The following is a 16,240-nucleotide window of genomic DNA, read 5'->3' as shown; positions in this document are numbered from 1 at the left end:
AAAGTCATCTCCGGTGAACTTTTGTATTGGCAAAGTCATGCCCGGTGAACATTTGTATTGGGAAAGTCATGCCCGGTGAACTTTTGTATGGGAAAAGTCATCTCCGGTGAACTTTTGTATGGGAAAAGTCATCTCCGGTGAACTTTTGTATTGGGAAAGTCATCTCCGGTGAACTTTTGTATGGGAAAAGTCATCTCCGGTGAACTTTTGTATTGGCAAAGTCATGCCCGGTGAACATTTGTATTGGGAAAGTCATCTCCGGTGAACTTTTGTATGGGAAAAGTCATCTCCGGTGAACTTTTGTATTGGGAAAGTCATCTCCGGTGAACTTTTGTATGGGAAAAGTCATCTCCGGTGAACTTTTGTATGGGAAAAGTCATCTCCGGTGAACTTTTGTATTGGGAAAGTCATGCCCGGTAAACTTTTGTATTGGGAAAGTCATCTCCGGTGAACTTTTTTATGGGAAAAGTCATCTCCGGTGAACTTTAAAATTGGGAAAGTCATGCCCGGTGAACTTTTGTATTGGGAAAGTCATGCCCGGTGAACTTTTGTATTGGGAAAGTCATGCCCGGTGAACTTTTGTATTGGGAAAGTCATGCCCGGTGAACTTTTGTATTGGGAAAGTCATGCCCGGTGAACATTTGTATTGGGAAAGTCATGCCCGGTGAACTTTTGTATTGGGAAAGTCATTTCCGGTGAACTTTTGTATTGGGAAAGTCATGCCCGGTGAACATTTGTATTGGGAAAGTCATGCCCGGTGAACTTTTGTATTGGGAAAGTCATTTCCGGTGAACTTTTGTATTGGGAAAGTCATGCCCGGTGAACTTTTGTATTGGGAAAGTCATGGCCGGTGAACTTTTGTATTGGCAAAGTCTTGCCCGGTGAACATTTGTATTGGGAAAGTCATGCCCGGTGAACTTTTGTATTGGGAAAGTCATCTCCGGTGAACTTTTGTATTGGGAAAGTCATGCCCGGTGAACTTTTGTATTGGGAAATTCATACCCGGTGAACATTTGTATTGGGAAAGTCATCTCCGGTGAACTTTTGTATTGGCAAAGTCATGCCCGGTGAACATTTGTATTGGGAAAGTCATGCCCGGTGAACTTTTGTATTGAGAAAGCCATCTCCGGTGAACTTTTGTATTGGGAAAGTCATTTGTATTGGGAAAGTCATGCCCGGTGAACTTTTGTATTGGGAAAGTCATGCCCGGTGAACTTTTGTATGGGAAAAGTCATCTCCGGTGAACTTTTGTATTGGGAAAGTCATCTCCGGTGAACTTTTGTATGGGAAAAGCATCTCCGGTGAACTTTTGTATTGGGAAATTCATGCCCGGTGAACTTTTGTATTGGGAAAGTCATGCCCGGTGAACTTTTGTATTGGGAAAGTCATCTCCGGTGAACTTTTGTATTGGGAAAGTCATGCCCGGTGAACTTTTGTATTGGGAAAGTCATCTCCGGTGAACTTTTATATTGGGAAAGTCATGCCCGGTGAACTTTTGTATTGGGAAAGTCATGCCCGGTGAACTTTTGTATTGGGAAAGTCATGCCCGGTGAACTTTTGTATTGGGAAAGTCATGTCCGGTGAACTTTTGTATTGGGAAAGTCATCTCCGGTGAACTTTTGTATTGGCAAAGTCATGCCCGGTGAACTTTTGTATTGGGAAAGTCATCTCCGTAAAACTTTGGTATTGGCAAAGTCATGCCCGGTGAACTTTTGTATTGGGAAAGTCATGCCCGGTGAACTTTTGTATTGGGAAAGTCATGCCCGGTGAACTTTTGTATTGGGAAAAGTCATGCCTGGTGAACTTTTGTATTAGGAAAGTCATGCCCGGTGAACTTTTGTATTGGCAAAGTCATGCCCGGTGAACTTTTGTATTGTGAAAGTCATGCCCGGTGAACTTTTGTATTGGGAAAGTCATGCCCGGTGAACTTTTGTATTGGGAAAGTCATGCCCGGTGAACTTTTGTATTGGGAAAGTCATCTCCGGTGAACTTTTGTATGGGAAAAGTCATCTCCGGTGAACTTTTGTATTGGCAAAGTCATCTCCGGTGAACTTTTGTATTGGGAAAGTCATGCCCGGTAAACTTTTGTATTGGGAAAGTCATGCCCGGTGAACATTTGTATTGGTAAAGTCATGCCCGGTGAACATTTGTATTGGGAAAGTCATGCCCGGTGAACTTTTGTATTGGGAAAGTCATGCCCGGTGAACTTTTGTATGGGAAAAGTCATCTCCGGTGAACTTTTGTATTGGCAAAGTCATGCCCGGTGAACTTTTGTATTGGGAAAGTCATCTCCGGTGAACTTTTGTATTGGCAAAGTCATGCCCGGTGAACATTTGTATTGGGAAAGTCATGCCCGGTGAACTTTTGTATGGGAAAAGTCATCTCCGGTGAACTTTTGTATGGGAAAAGTCATCTCCGGTGAACTTTTGTATTGGGAAAGTCATCTCCGGTGAACTTTTGTATGGGAAAAGTCATCTCCGGTGAACTTTTGTATTGGCAAAGTCATGCCCGGTGAACATTTGTATTGGGAAAGTCATCTCCGGTGAACTTTTGTATGGGAAAAGTCATCTCCGGTGAACTTTTGTATTGGGAAAGTCATCTCCGGTGAACTTTTGTATGGGAAAAGTCATCTCCGGTGAACTTTTGTATGGGAAAAGTCATCTCCGGTGAACTTTTGTATTGGGAAAGTCATGCCCGGTAAACTTTTGTATGGGAAAAGTCATCTCCGGTGAACTTTTGTATTGGGAAAGTCATCTCCGGTGAACTTTTGTATTGGGAAAGTCATGCCCGGTGAACTTTTGTATTGGCAAAGTCATGCCCGGTGAACTTTTGTATTGGAAAAGTCATGCCCGGTGAACTTTTGTATTGGGAAAGTCATCTCCCGTGAACTTTTGTATGGGAAAAGTCATCTCCGGTGAACTTTTGTATTGGCAAAGTCATGCCCGGTGAACATTTGTATTGGGAAAGTCATGCCCGGTGAACTTTTGTATTGGGAAAGTCATGCCCGGTGAACTTTTGTATTGGGAAAGTCATGCCCGGTGAACTTTTGTATTGGGAAAGTCATGCCCGGTGAACATTTGTATTGGGAAAGTCATGCCCGGTGAACTTTTGTATTGGGAAAGTCATTTCCGGTGAACTTTTGTATTGGGAAAGTCATGCCCGGTGAACATTTGTATTGGGAAAGTCATGCCCGGTGAACTTTTGTATTGGGAAAGTCATTTCCGGTGAACTTTTGTATTGGGAAAGTCATGCCCGGTGAACTTTTGTATTGGGAAAGTCATGGCCGGTGAACTTTTGTATTGGCAAAGTCTTGCCCGGTGAACATTTGTATTGGGAAAGTCATGCCCGGTGAACTTTTGTATTGGGAAAGTCATCTCCGGTGAACTTTTGTATTGGGAAAGTCATGCCCGGTGAACTTTTGTATTGGGAAATTCATACCCGGTGAACATTTGTATTGGGAAAGTCATCTCCGGTGAACTTTTGTATTGGCAAAGTCATGCCCGGTGAACATTTGTATTGGGAAAGTCATGCCCGGTGAACTTTTGTATTGAGAAAGTCATCTCCGGTGAACTTTTGTATTGGGAAAGTCATTTGTATTGGGAAAGTCATCTCCGGCGAACTTTTGTATTGGGAAAGTCATGCCCGGTGAACTTTTGTATTGGGAGAGTCATGCCCGGTGAACTTTTGTATTGGGAAAGTCATGCCCGGTGAACTTTTGTATGGGAAAAGTCATCTCCGGTGAACTTTTGTATTGGCAAAGTCATCTCCGGTGAACTTTTGTATGGGAAAAGTCATCTCCGGTGAACTTTTGTATTGGGAAAGTCATGCCCGGTGAACTTTTGTATTGGGAAAGTCATGCCCGGTGAACTTTTGTATTGGGAAAGTCATGCCCGGTGAACTTTTGTATTGGGAAAGTCATGCCCGGTGAACTTTTGTATTGGCAAAGTCATGCCCGGTGAACTTTTGTATTGGGAAAGTCATCTCCGGTGAACTTTTGTATTGGGAAAGTCATGCCCGGTGAACTTTTGTATTGGGAAAGTCATCTCCGGTGAACTTTTGTATTGGGAAAGTCATGCCCGGTGAACTTTTGTATGGGGAAAGTCATGCCCGGTGAACTTTTGTATTGGGAAAGTCATGCCCGGTGAACTTTTGTATTGGGAAAGTCATGCCCGGTGAACTTTTGTATTGGGAAAGTCATGCCCGGTGAACTTTTGTATGGGAAAAGTCATCTCCGGTGAACTTTTGTATTAGGAAAGTCATGCCCGGTGAACTTTTTTATTGGGAAAGTCATCTCCGTTGAACTTTTGTATTGGGAAAGTCATGCCCGGTGAACTTTTTTATTGGGAAAGTCATCTTCGGTGAACTTTTGTATTGGGAAAGTCATCTCCGGTGAACTTTTGTATTGGGAAAGTCATGCCCGGTGAACTTTTGTATTGGGAAAGTCATGCCCGGTGAACTTTTGTATTGGGAAAGTCATCTCCGGTGAACTTTTGTATTGGGAAAGTCATGCCCGGTGAACTTTTGTATTGGGAAAGTCATGCCCGGTGAACTTTTGTATTGGGAAAGTCATGCCCGGTGAACTTTTGTATTGGGAAAGTCATGCCCGGTGAACTTTTGTATTGGGAAAGGCATCTCCGGTGAACTTTTGTATTGGGAAAGTCATGCCCGGTGAACTTTTGTATTGGGAAAGTCATCTCCGGTAAACTTTTGTATTGGGAAAGTCATGCCCGGTGAACTTTTGTATGGGGAAAGTCATGCCCGGTGAACTTTTGTATTGGGAAAGTCATGCCCGGTGAACTTTTGTATTGGGAAAGTCATGCCCGGTGAACTTTTGTATTGGGAAAGTCATGCCCGGTGAACTTTTGTATGGGAAAAGTCACCTCCGGTGAACTTTTGTATTAGGAAAGTCATGCCCGGTGAACTTTTTTATTGGGAAAGTCATCTCCGTTGAACTTTTGTATTTGGAAAGTCGTGCCCGGTGAACTTTTTTTATTGGGAAAGTCATCTTCGGTGAACTTTTGTATTGGGAAAGTCATGCCCGGTGAACTTTTGTATTGGGAAAGTCATGCCCGGTGAACTTTTGTATTGGGAGAGTCATACCCGGTGAACTTTTGTATTGGGAAAGTCATCTCCGGTGAACTTTTGTATTGGGAAAGTCATCTCCGGTGAACGTTTGTATTGGCAAAGTCATGCCCGGTGAACATTTGTATTGGGAAAGTCATGCCCGGTGAACTTTTGTATTGGGAAAGTCATGCCCGGTGAACTTTTGTATTGGGAAAGTCATGCCCGGTGAACTTTTGTATTGGGAAAGTCATCTCCGGTGAACTTTTGTATTGGGAAAGTCATCTCCGGTGAACTTTTGTATTGGCAAAGTCATGCCCGGTGAACATTTGTATTGGGAAAGTCATCTCCGGTGAACTTTTGTATTGGCAAAGTCATGCCCGGTGAACATTTGTATTGGGAAAGTCATGCCCGGTGAACTTTTGTATTGGGAAAGTCATCTCCGGTGAACTTTTGTATTGGGAAAGTCATCTCCGGTGAACTTTTGTATTGGCAAAGTCATGCCCGGTGAACATTTGTATTGGGAAAGTCATCTCCGGTGAACTTTTGTATTGGCAAAGTTATGCCCGGTGAACATTTGTATTGGGAAAGTCATGCCCGGTGAACTTTTGTATTGGGAAAGTCATCTCCGGTGAACTTTTGTATTGGGAAAGTCATCTCCGGTGAACTTTTGTATTGGCAAAGTCATGCCCGGTGAACATTTGTATTGGGAAAGTCATCTCCGGTGAACTTTTGTATTGGCAAAGTCATGCCCGGTGAACATTTGTATTGGGAAAGTCATGCCCGGTGAACTTTTGTATTGGGAAAGTCATCTCCGGTGAACTTTTGTATTGGGAAAGTCATCTCCGGTGAACTTTTGTATTGGCAAAGTCATGCCCGGTGAACATTTGTATTGGGAAAGTCATCTCCGGTGAACTTTTGTATTGGCAAAGTCATGCCCGGTGAACATTTGTATTGGGAAAGTCATGCCCGGTGAACTTTTGTATTGGGAAAGTCATCTCCGGTGAACTTTTGTATTGGGAAAGTCATCTCAGGTGAACTTTTGTATTGGCAAAGTCATGCCCGGTGAACATTTGTATTGGGAAAGTCATCTCCGGTGAACTTTTGTATTGGCAAAGTCATGCCCGGTGAACATTTGTATTGGGAAAATCATGCCCGGTGAACTTTTGTATTGAGAAAGTCATCTCCGGTGAACTTTTGTATTGGGAAAGTCATCTCCGGTGAACTTTTGTATTGGCAAAGTCATGCCCGGTGAACATTTGCATTGGGAAAGTCATCTCCGGTGAACTTTTGTATTGGGAAGGTCATGCCCGGTGAACTTTTGTATTTGGGAAAGTCATGCCCGGTGAACTTTTGTATTGGGAAAGTCATGCCCGGTGAACTTTTGTATTGGGAAAGTCATGCCCGGTGAACTTTTGTATTGGGAAAGTCATCTCCGGTGAACTTTTGTATTGGCAAAGTCATGCCCGGTGAACATTTGTATTGGGAAAGTCATGCCCGGTGAACATTTGTATTGGGAAAGTCATGCCCGGTGAACTTTTGTATTGGGAAAGTCATGCCCGGTGAACTGTTGTATTGGGAAAGTCATGCCCGGTGAACTTTTGTATGGGAAAAGTCATCTCCGGTGAACTTTTGTATGGGAAAAGTCATCTCCGGTGAACTTTTGTATTGGGAAAGTCATGCCCGGTGAACTTTTGTATTGGGAAAGTCATGCCCGGTGAACTTTTGTATTGGGAAAGTCATCTCCGGTGAACTTTTGTATTGGCAAAGTCATGCCCGGTGAACATTTGTATTGGGAAAGTCAAGCCCGGTGAACTTTTGTATTGAAAAAGTCATGCCCGGTGAACTTTTGTATTGGGAAAGTCATGCCCGGTGAACTTTTGTATTGGGAAAGTCATGCCCGGTGAACATTTGTATTGGGAAAGTCATCTCCGGTGAACTTTTGTATTGGCAAAGTTATGCCCGGTGAACATTTGTATTGGGAAAATCATGCCCGGTGAACTTTTGTATTGAGAAAGTCATCTCCGGTGAACTTTTGTATTGGGAAATTCATCTCCGGTGAACTTTTGTATTGGCAAAGTCATGCCCGGTGAACCTTTGCATTGGGAAAGTCATCTCCGGTGAACTTTTGTATTGGGAAAGTCATGCCCGGTGAACTTTTGTATTGGGAAAGTCATGCCCGGTGAACTTTTGTATTGGCAAAGCCATGCCCGGTGAACATTTGTATTGGGAAAGTCATGCCCGGTGAACTTTTGTATTGAGAAAGTCATGCCCGGTGAACTTTTGTATTGGGAAAGTCATGCCCGGTGAACTTTTGTATTGGGAAAGTCATGCCCGGTGAACATTTGTATTGGGAAAGTCATGCCCGGTGAACTTTTGTATTGGGAAAGTTATGCCCGGTGAACTTTTGTATTGGGAAAGTCATCTCCGGTGAACTTTTGTATTGGGAAAGTCAGCTCCGTTGAACTTTTGTATTGGCAAAGTCATGCCCGGTGAACATTTGTATTGGGAAAGTCATCTCCGGCGAACTTTTGTATTGGCAAAGTCATGCCCGGTGAACTTTTGTATTGGGAGAGTCATGCCCGGTGAACCTTTGTATTGGGAAAGTCATGCCCGGTGAACTTTTGTATGGGAAAAGTCATCTCCGTTGAACTTTTGTATTGGCAAAATCATCTCCGGTGAACTTTTGTATGGGAAAAGTCATCTCCGGTGAACTTTTGTATTGGGAAAGTCATGCCCGGTGAACTTTTGTATTGGGAAAGTCATGCCCGGTGAACTTTTGTATTGGGAAAGTCATGCCCGGTGAACTTTTGTATTGGGAAATGCATCTCCGGTGAACTTTTGTATTGGGAAAGTCATGCCCGGTGAACTTTTGTATTGGTAAAGTCATCTCCGGTGAACTTTTGTATTGGGAAAGTCATGCCCGGTGAACTTTTATATGGGGAAAGTCATGCCCGGTGAACTTTTGTATTGGGAAAGTCATGCCCGGTGAACTTTTGTATTGGGAAAGTCATGCCCGGTGAACTTTTGTATTGGGAGAGTCATGCCCGGTGAACTTTTGTATGGGAAAAGTCACCTCCGGTGAACTTTTGTATTAGGAAAGTCATGCCCGGTGAACTTTTTTATTGGGAAAGTCATCTCCGTTGAACTTTTGTATTGGGAAAGTCATGCCCGGTGAACTTTTTTTATTGGGAAAGTCATCTTCGGTGAACTTTTGTATTGGGAAAGTCATGCCCGGTGAACTTTTGTATTGGGAAATTCATGCCCGGTGAACTTTTGTATTGGGAAAGTCATACCCGGTGAACTTTTGTATTGGGAAAGTCATCTCCGGTGAACGTTTGTATTGGCAAAGTCATTCCCGGTGAACTTTTGTATTGGCAAAGTCATGCCCGGTGAACATTTGTATTGGGAAAGTCATGCCCGGTGAACTTTTGTATTGGGAAAGTCATGCCCGGTGAACTTTTGTATTGGGAAAGTCATGCCCGGTGAACTTTTGTATTGGGAAAGTCATCTCCGGTGAACTTTTGTATTGGGAATGTCATCTCCGGTGAACTTTTGTATTGGCAAAGTCATGCCCGGTGAACATTTGTATTGGGAAAGTCATCTCCGGTGAACTTTTGTATTGGCAAAGTCATGCCCGGTGAACATTTGTATTGGGAAAGTCATGCCCGGTGAACTTTTGTATTGAGAAAGTCATCTCCGGTGAACTTTTGTATTGGGAAAGTCATCTCCGGTGAACTTTTGTATTGGCAAAGTCATGCCCGGTGAACATTTGTATTGGGAAAGTCATCTCCGGTGAACTTTTGTATTGGGAAAGTCATGCCCGGTGAACTTTTGTATTGGGAAAGTCATGCCCGGTGAACTTTTGTATTGGGAAAGTCATGCCCGGTGAACTTTTGTATTGGGAAAGTCATGCCCGGTGAACTTTTGTATTGGGAAAGTCATCTCCGGTGAACTTTTGTATTGGCAAAGTCATGCCCGGTGAACATTTGTATTGGGAAAGTCATGCCCGGTGAACTTTTGTATTGGGAAAGTCACGCCCGGTGAACTTTTGTATTGGGAAAGTCATGCCCGGTGAACTGTTGTATTGGGAAAGTCATGCCCGGTGAACTTTTGTATGGGAAAAGTCATATCCGGTGAACTTTTGTATGGGAAAAGTCATCTCCGGTGAACTTTTGTATTGGCAAAGTCATGCCCGGTGAACTTTTGTATTGGGAAAGTCATGCCCGGTGAACTTTTGTATTGGGAAAGTCATCTCCGGTGAACTTTTATATTGGCAAAGTCATGCCCGGTGAACATTTGTATTGGGAAAGTCATGCCCGGTGCACTTTTGTATTGGGAAAGTCATGCCCGGTGAACTTTTGTATTGGGAAAGTCATCTCCGGTGAACTTTTGTATTGGGAAAGTCATGCCCGGTGAACTTTTGTATTGGGAAAGTCATGCCCGGTGAACTTTTGTATTGGGAAAGTCATGCCCGGTGAACTTTTGTATTGGGAAAGTCATGCCCGGTGAACTTTTGTATTGAGAAAGTCATGCCCGGTGAACTTTTGTATTGGGAAAGTCATGCCCGGTGAACTTTTGTATTAAGAAAGTCATGCCCGGTGAACATTTATATTGGGAAAGTCATGCCCGGTGAACTTTTGTATTGGGAAAGTCATGCCCGGTGAACTTTTGTATTGGGAAAGTCATCTCCGGTGAACTTTTGTATTGGGAAAGTCAGCTCCGTTGAACTTTTGTATTGGCAAAGTCATGCCCGGTGAACATTTGTATTGGGAAAGTCATCTCCGGCGAACTCTTGTATTGGCAAAGTCATGCCCGGTGAACTTTTGTATTGGGAGAGTCATGCCCGGTGAACTTTTGTGTTGGGAAAGTCATGCCCGGTGAACTTTTGTATGGGAAAAGTCATCTCCGGTGAACTTTTGTACTGGCAAAGTCATCTCCGGTGAACTTTTGTATGGGAAAAGTCATCTCCGGTGAACTTTTGTATTGGGAAAGTCACGCCCGGTTAACTTTTGTATTGGGAAAGTCATGCCCGGTGAACTTTTGTATTGGGAAAGTCATGCCCGGTGAACTTTTGTATTGGGAAAGTCATGCCCGGTGAACTTTTGTATTGGGAAAGTCATGCCCGGTGAACTTTTGTATTGGGAAAGTCATGCCCGGTGAACTTTTGTATTGGGAAAGTCATGCCCGGTGAACTTTTGTATTGGGAAAGTCATGCCCGGTGAACTTTTGTATGGGGAAAGTCATGCCCGGTGAACTTTTGTATTGGGAAAGTCATGCCCGGTGAACTTTTGTATTGGGAAAGTCATGCCCGGTGAACTTTTGTATTGGGAAAGTCATGCCCGGTGAACTTTTGTATGGGAAAAGTCATCTCCGGTGAACTTTTGTATTAGGAAAGTCATGCCCGGTGAACTTTTTTATTGGGAAAGTCATCTCCGTTGAACTTTTGTATTGGGAAAGTCATGCCCGGTGAACTTTTTTATTGGGAAAGTCATCTTCGGTGAACTTTTGTATTGGGAAAGTCATGCCCGGTGAACTTTTGTATGGGAAAAGTCATCTCCGGTGAACATTTGTATTAGGAAAGTCATGCCCGGTGAACTTTTTTATTGGGAAAGTCATCTCCGTTGAACTTTTGTATTGGGAAAGTCATGCCCGGTGAACTTTTTTATTGGGAAAGTCATCTTCGGTGAACTTTTGTATTGGGAAAGTCATCTCCGGTGAACTTTTGTATTGGGAAAGTCATGCCCGGTGAACTTTTGTATTGGGAAAGTCATGCCCGGTGAACTTTTGTATTGGGAAAGTCATGCCCGGTGAACTTTTGTATTGGGAAAGTCATCTCCGGTGAAGTTTGTATTGGCAAAGTCATGCCCGGTGAACTTTTGTATTGGCAAAGTCATGCCCGGTGAACATTTGTATTGGGAAAGTTATGCCCGGTGAACTTTTGTATTGGGAAAGTCATGCCCGGTGAACTTTTGTATTGGGAAAGTCATGCCCGGTGAACTTTTGTATTGGGAAAGTCATGCCCGGTGAACTTTTGTATGGGGAAGTCATGCCCGGTGAACTTTTGTATTGGGAAAGTCATGCCCGGTGAACTTTTGTATTGGGAAAGTCATGCCCGGTGAACTTTTGTATTGGGAAAGTCATGCCCGGTGAACTTTTGTATGGGAAAAGTCAGCTCCGGTGAACTTTTGTATTAGGAAAGTCATGCCCGGTGAACTTTTTTATTGGGAAAGTCATCTCCGTTGAACTTTTGTATTGGGAAAGTCATGCCCGGTGAACTTTTTTTATTGGGAAAGTCATCTTCGGTGAACTTTTGTATTGGGAAAGTCATGCCCGGTGAACTTTTGTATGGGGAAAGTCATGCCCGGTGAACTTTTGTATTGGGAAAGTCATACCCGGTGAACTTTTGTATTGGGAAAGTCATCTCCGGTGAACGTTTGTATTGGCAAAGTCATGCCCGGTGAACTTTTGTATTGGCAAAGTCATGCCCGGTGAACATTTGTATTGGGAAAGTCATGCCCGGTGAACTTTTGTATTGGGAAAGTCATGCCCGGTGAACTTTTGTATTGGGAAAGTCATGCCCGGTGAACTTTTGTATTGGGAAAGTCATGCCCGGTGAACTTTTGTATTGGGAAAGTCATCTCCGGTGAACTTTTGTATTGGCAAAGTCATGCCCGGTGAACATTTGTATTGGGAAAGTCATCTCCGGTGAACTTTTGTATTGGCAAAGTCATGCCCGGTGAACTTTTGTATTGGGAAAGTCATGCCCGGTGAACTTTTGTATTGGGAAAGTCATGCCCGGTGAACTTTTGTATTGGGAAAGTCATGCCCGGTGAACTTTTGTATTGGGAAAGTCATGCCCGGTGAACTTTTGTATTGGGAAAGTCATGCCCGGTGAACTTTTGTATTGGCAAAGTCATGCCCGGTGAACATTTGTATTGGCAAAGTCATGCCCGGTGAACATTTGTATTGGGAAAGTCATCTCCGGTGAACTTTTGTATTGGGAAAGTCATGCCCGGTGAACTTTTGTATTGGGAAAGTCATGCCCGGTGAACTTTTGTATTGGGAAAGTCATGCCCGGTGAACTTTTGTATTGGGAAAGTCATGCCCGGTGAACTTTTGTATTGGGAAAGTCATCTCCGGTGAACTTTTGTATTGGCAAAGTCATGCCCGGTGAACATTTGTATTGGGAAAGTCATGCCCGGTGAACTTTTGTATTGGGAAAGTCACGCCCGGTGAACTTTTGTATTGGGAAAGTCATGCCCGGTGAACTGTTGTATTGGGAAAGTCATGCCCGGTGAACTTTTGTATGGGAAAAGTCATATCCGGTGAACTTTTGTATGGGAAAAGTCATCTCCGGTGAACTTTTGTATTGGGAAAGTCATGCCCGGTGAACTTTTGTATTGGGAAAGTCATGCCCGGTGAACTTTTGTATTGGGAAAGTCATCTCCGGTGAACTTTTGTATTGGCAAAGTCATGCCCGGTGAACATTTGTATTGGGAAAGTCATGCCCGGTGAACTTTTGTATTGAGAAAGTCATGCCCGGTGAACTTTTGTATTGGGAAAGTCATGCCCGGTGAACTTTTGTATTGGGAAAGTCATGCCCGGTGAACTTTTGTATTGGGAAAGTCATCTCCGGTGAACTTTTGTATTGGGAAAGTCAGCTCCGTTGAACTTTTGTATTGGCAAAGTCATGCCCGGTGAACATTTGTATTGGGAAAGTCATCTCCGGCGAACTCTTGTATTGGCAAAGTCATGCCCGGAGAACTTTTGTATTGGGAGAGTCATGCCCGGTGAACTTTTGTATTGGGAAAGTCATGCCCGGTGAACTTTTGTATGGGAAAAGTCATCTCCGGTGAACTTTTGTATTGGCAAAGTCATCTCCGGTGAACTTTTGTATGGGAAAAGTCATCTCCGGTGAACTTTTGTATTGGGAAAGTCACGCCCGGTGAACTTTTGTATTGGGAAAGTCATGCCCGGTGAACTTTTGTATTGGGAAAGTCATGCCCGGTGAACTTTTGTATTGGGAAAGTCATGCCCGGTGAACTTTTGTATTGGGAAAGTCATGCCCGGTGAACTTTTGTATTGGGAAAGTCATGCCCGGTGAACTTTTGTATTGGGAAAGTCATCTCCGGTGAACTTTTGTATTGGGAAAGTCATGCCCGGTGAACTTTTGTATTGGGAAAGTCATCTCCGGTGAACTTTTGCATTGGGAAAGTCATGCCCGGTGAACTTTTGTATGGGGAAAGTCATGCCCGGTGAACTTTTGTATTGGGAAAGTCATGCCCGGTGAACTTTTGTATTGGGAAAGTCATGCCCGGTGAACTTTTGTATTGGGAAAGTCATGCCCGGTGAACTTTTGTATGGGAAAAGTCATCTCCGGTGAACTTTTGTATTAGGAAAGTCATGCCCGGTGAACTTTTTTATTGGGAAAGTCATCTCCGTTGAACTTTTGTATTGGGAAAGTCATGCCCGGTGAACATTTTTATTGGGAAAGTCATCTTCGGTGAACTTTTGTATTGGGAAAGTCATCTCCGGTGAACTTTTGTATTGGGAAAGTCATGCCCGGTGAACTTTTGTATTGGGAAAGTCATGCCCGGTGAACTTTTGTATTGGGAAAGTCATGCCCGGTGAACTTTTGTATTGGGAAAGTCATGCCCGGTGAACTTTTGTATTGGGAAAGTCATCTCCGGTGAACTTTTGTATTGGCAAAGTCATGCCCGGTGAACTTTTGTATTGGGAAAGTCATCTCCGGTGAACTTTTGTATTGGCAAAGTCATGCCCGGTGAACTATTGTATTGGGAAAGTCATGCCCGGTGAACTTTTGTATTGGGAAAGTCATGCCCGGTGAACTTTTGTATTGGGAAAGTCATCTCCGGTGAACTTTTGTATTGGGAAAGTCATGCCCGGTGAACTTTTGTATTGGGAAAGTCATGCCCGGTGAATTTTGTATTGGGAAAGTCATGACCGGTGAGCTTTTGTATTGGGAAAGTCATGCCCGGTGAACTTTTGTATTGGGAAAGTCATGCCCGGTGAACTTTTGTATTGGGAAAGTCATCTCCGGTGAACTTTTGTATGGGAAAAGTCATCTCCGGTGAACTTTTGTATTGGCAAAGTCATCTCCGGTGAACTTTTGTATTGGGAAAGTCATGCCCGGTAAACTTTTGTATTGGGAAAGTCATGCCCGGTGAACATTTGTATTGGAAAAGTCATGCCCGGTGAACTTTTGTATTGGGAAAGTTATGCCCGGTGAACTTTTGTATTGGGAAAGTCATGCCCGGTGAACTTTTGTATTGGGAAAGTCATGCCCGGTGAACTTTTGTATTGGGAAAGTCATCTCCGGTGAACTTTTGTATGGGAAAAGTCATCTCCGGTGAACTTTTGTATTGGCAAAGTCATCTCCGGTGAACTTTTGTATGGGAAAAGTCATCTCCGGTGAACTTTTGTATTGGGAAAGTCACGCCCGGTGAACTTTTGTATTGGGAAAGTCATGCCCGGTGAACTTTTGTATTGGGAAAGTCATGCCCGGTGAACTTTTGTATTGGGAAAGTCATGCCCGGTGAACTTTTGTATTGGGAAAGTCATGCCCGGTGAACTTTTGTATTGGGAAAGTCATGCCCGGTGAACTTTTGTATTGGGAAAGTCATCTCCGGTGAACTTTTGTATTGGGAAAGTCATGCCCGGTGAACTTTTGTATTGGGAAAGTCATCTCCGGTGAACTTTTGTATTGGGAAAGTCATGCCCGGTGAACTTTTGTATGGGGAAAGTCATGCCCGGTGAACTTTTGTATTGGGAAAGTCATGCCCGGTGAACTTTTGTATTGGGAAAGTCATGCCCGGTGAACTTTTGTATGGGAAAAGTCAACTCCGGTGAACTTTTGTATTAGGAAAGTCATGCCCGGTGAACTTTTTTATTGGGAAAGTCATCTCCGTTGAACTTTTGTATTGGGAAAGTCATGCCCGGTGAACTTTTTTATTGGGAAAGTCATCTTCGGTGAACTTTTGTATTGGGAAAGTCATCTCCGGTGAACTTTTGTATTGGGAAAGTCATGCCCGGTGAACTTTTGTATTGGGAAAGTCATGCCCGGTGAACTTTTGTATTGGGAAAGTCATGCCCGGTGAACTTTTGTATTGGGAAAGTCATGCCCGGTGAACTTTTGTATTGGGAAAGTCATCTCCGGTGAACTTTTGTATTGGCAAAGTCATGCCCGGTGAACTTTTGTATTGGGAAAGTCATTTCCGGTGAACTTTTGTATTGGCAAAGTCATGCCCGGTGAACTTTTGTATTGGGAAAGTCATGCCCGCTGAACTTTTGTATTTGGAAAGTCATGCCCGGTGAACTTTTGTATTGGGAAAGTCATCTCCGGTGAACTTTTGTATTGGGAAAGTCATGCCCGGTGAACTTTTGTATTGGGAAAGTCATGCCCGGTGAACTTTTGTATTGGGAAAGTCGTGCCCGGTGAGCTTTTGTATTGGGAAAGTCATGCCCGGTGAACTTTTGTATTGGGAAAGTCATGCCCGGTGAACTTTTGTATTGGGAAAGTCATCTCCGGTGAACTTTTGTATGGGAAAAGTCATCTCCGGTGAACTTTTGTATTGGCAAAGTCATCTCCGGTGAACTTTTGTATTGGGAAAGTCATGCCCGGTAAACTTTTGGATTGGGAAAGTCATGCCCGGTGAACATTTGTATTGGAAAAGTCATGCCCGGTGAACTTTTGTATTGGGAAAGTTATGCCCGGTGAACTTTGTATTGGGAAAGTCATGCCCGGTGAACTTTTGTATTGGCAAAGTCATGCCCGGTGAACTTTTGTATTGGGAAAGTCATCTCCGGTGAACTTTTGTATGGGAAAAGTCATCTCCGGTGAACTTTTGTATTGGAAAAGTCATCTCCGGAGAACTTTTGTATTGGCAAAGTCATCTCCGGTGAACTTTTGTATTATTATTATTATTTATTAATAGATTTTTCTTAACTTAACATATTTATTTACATATTAGTTTAAAACTATAATCTATATATAGGGCTAGCATAATGCTGTAAGCCATTATGAGATAATTATATTAAAAATTTAGTATGATCAGTTACAAAATGTATATGATTGTTTACATGAACATGTTTTTTTTTTTTCTAAAAATTGAATTCATTTATTATTAGAGATCTATAGCTAATGGAAGCTTCTAAA

The sequence above is a fragment of the Musca autumnalis genome, unplaced genomic scaffold (assembly GCF_047663935.1).
Source record: "Musca autumnalis isolate F117 unplaced genomic scaffold, ASM4766393v1 scaffold_1, whole genome shotgun sequence".
Lineage (NCBI taxonomy): Eukaryota > Metazoa > Arthropoda > Insecta > Diptera > Muscidae > Musca > Musca autumnalis.
The sequence above is the reverse complement of the archived record's forward strand: the minus strand, read 5'-3'. Positions refer to the sequence as shown.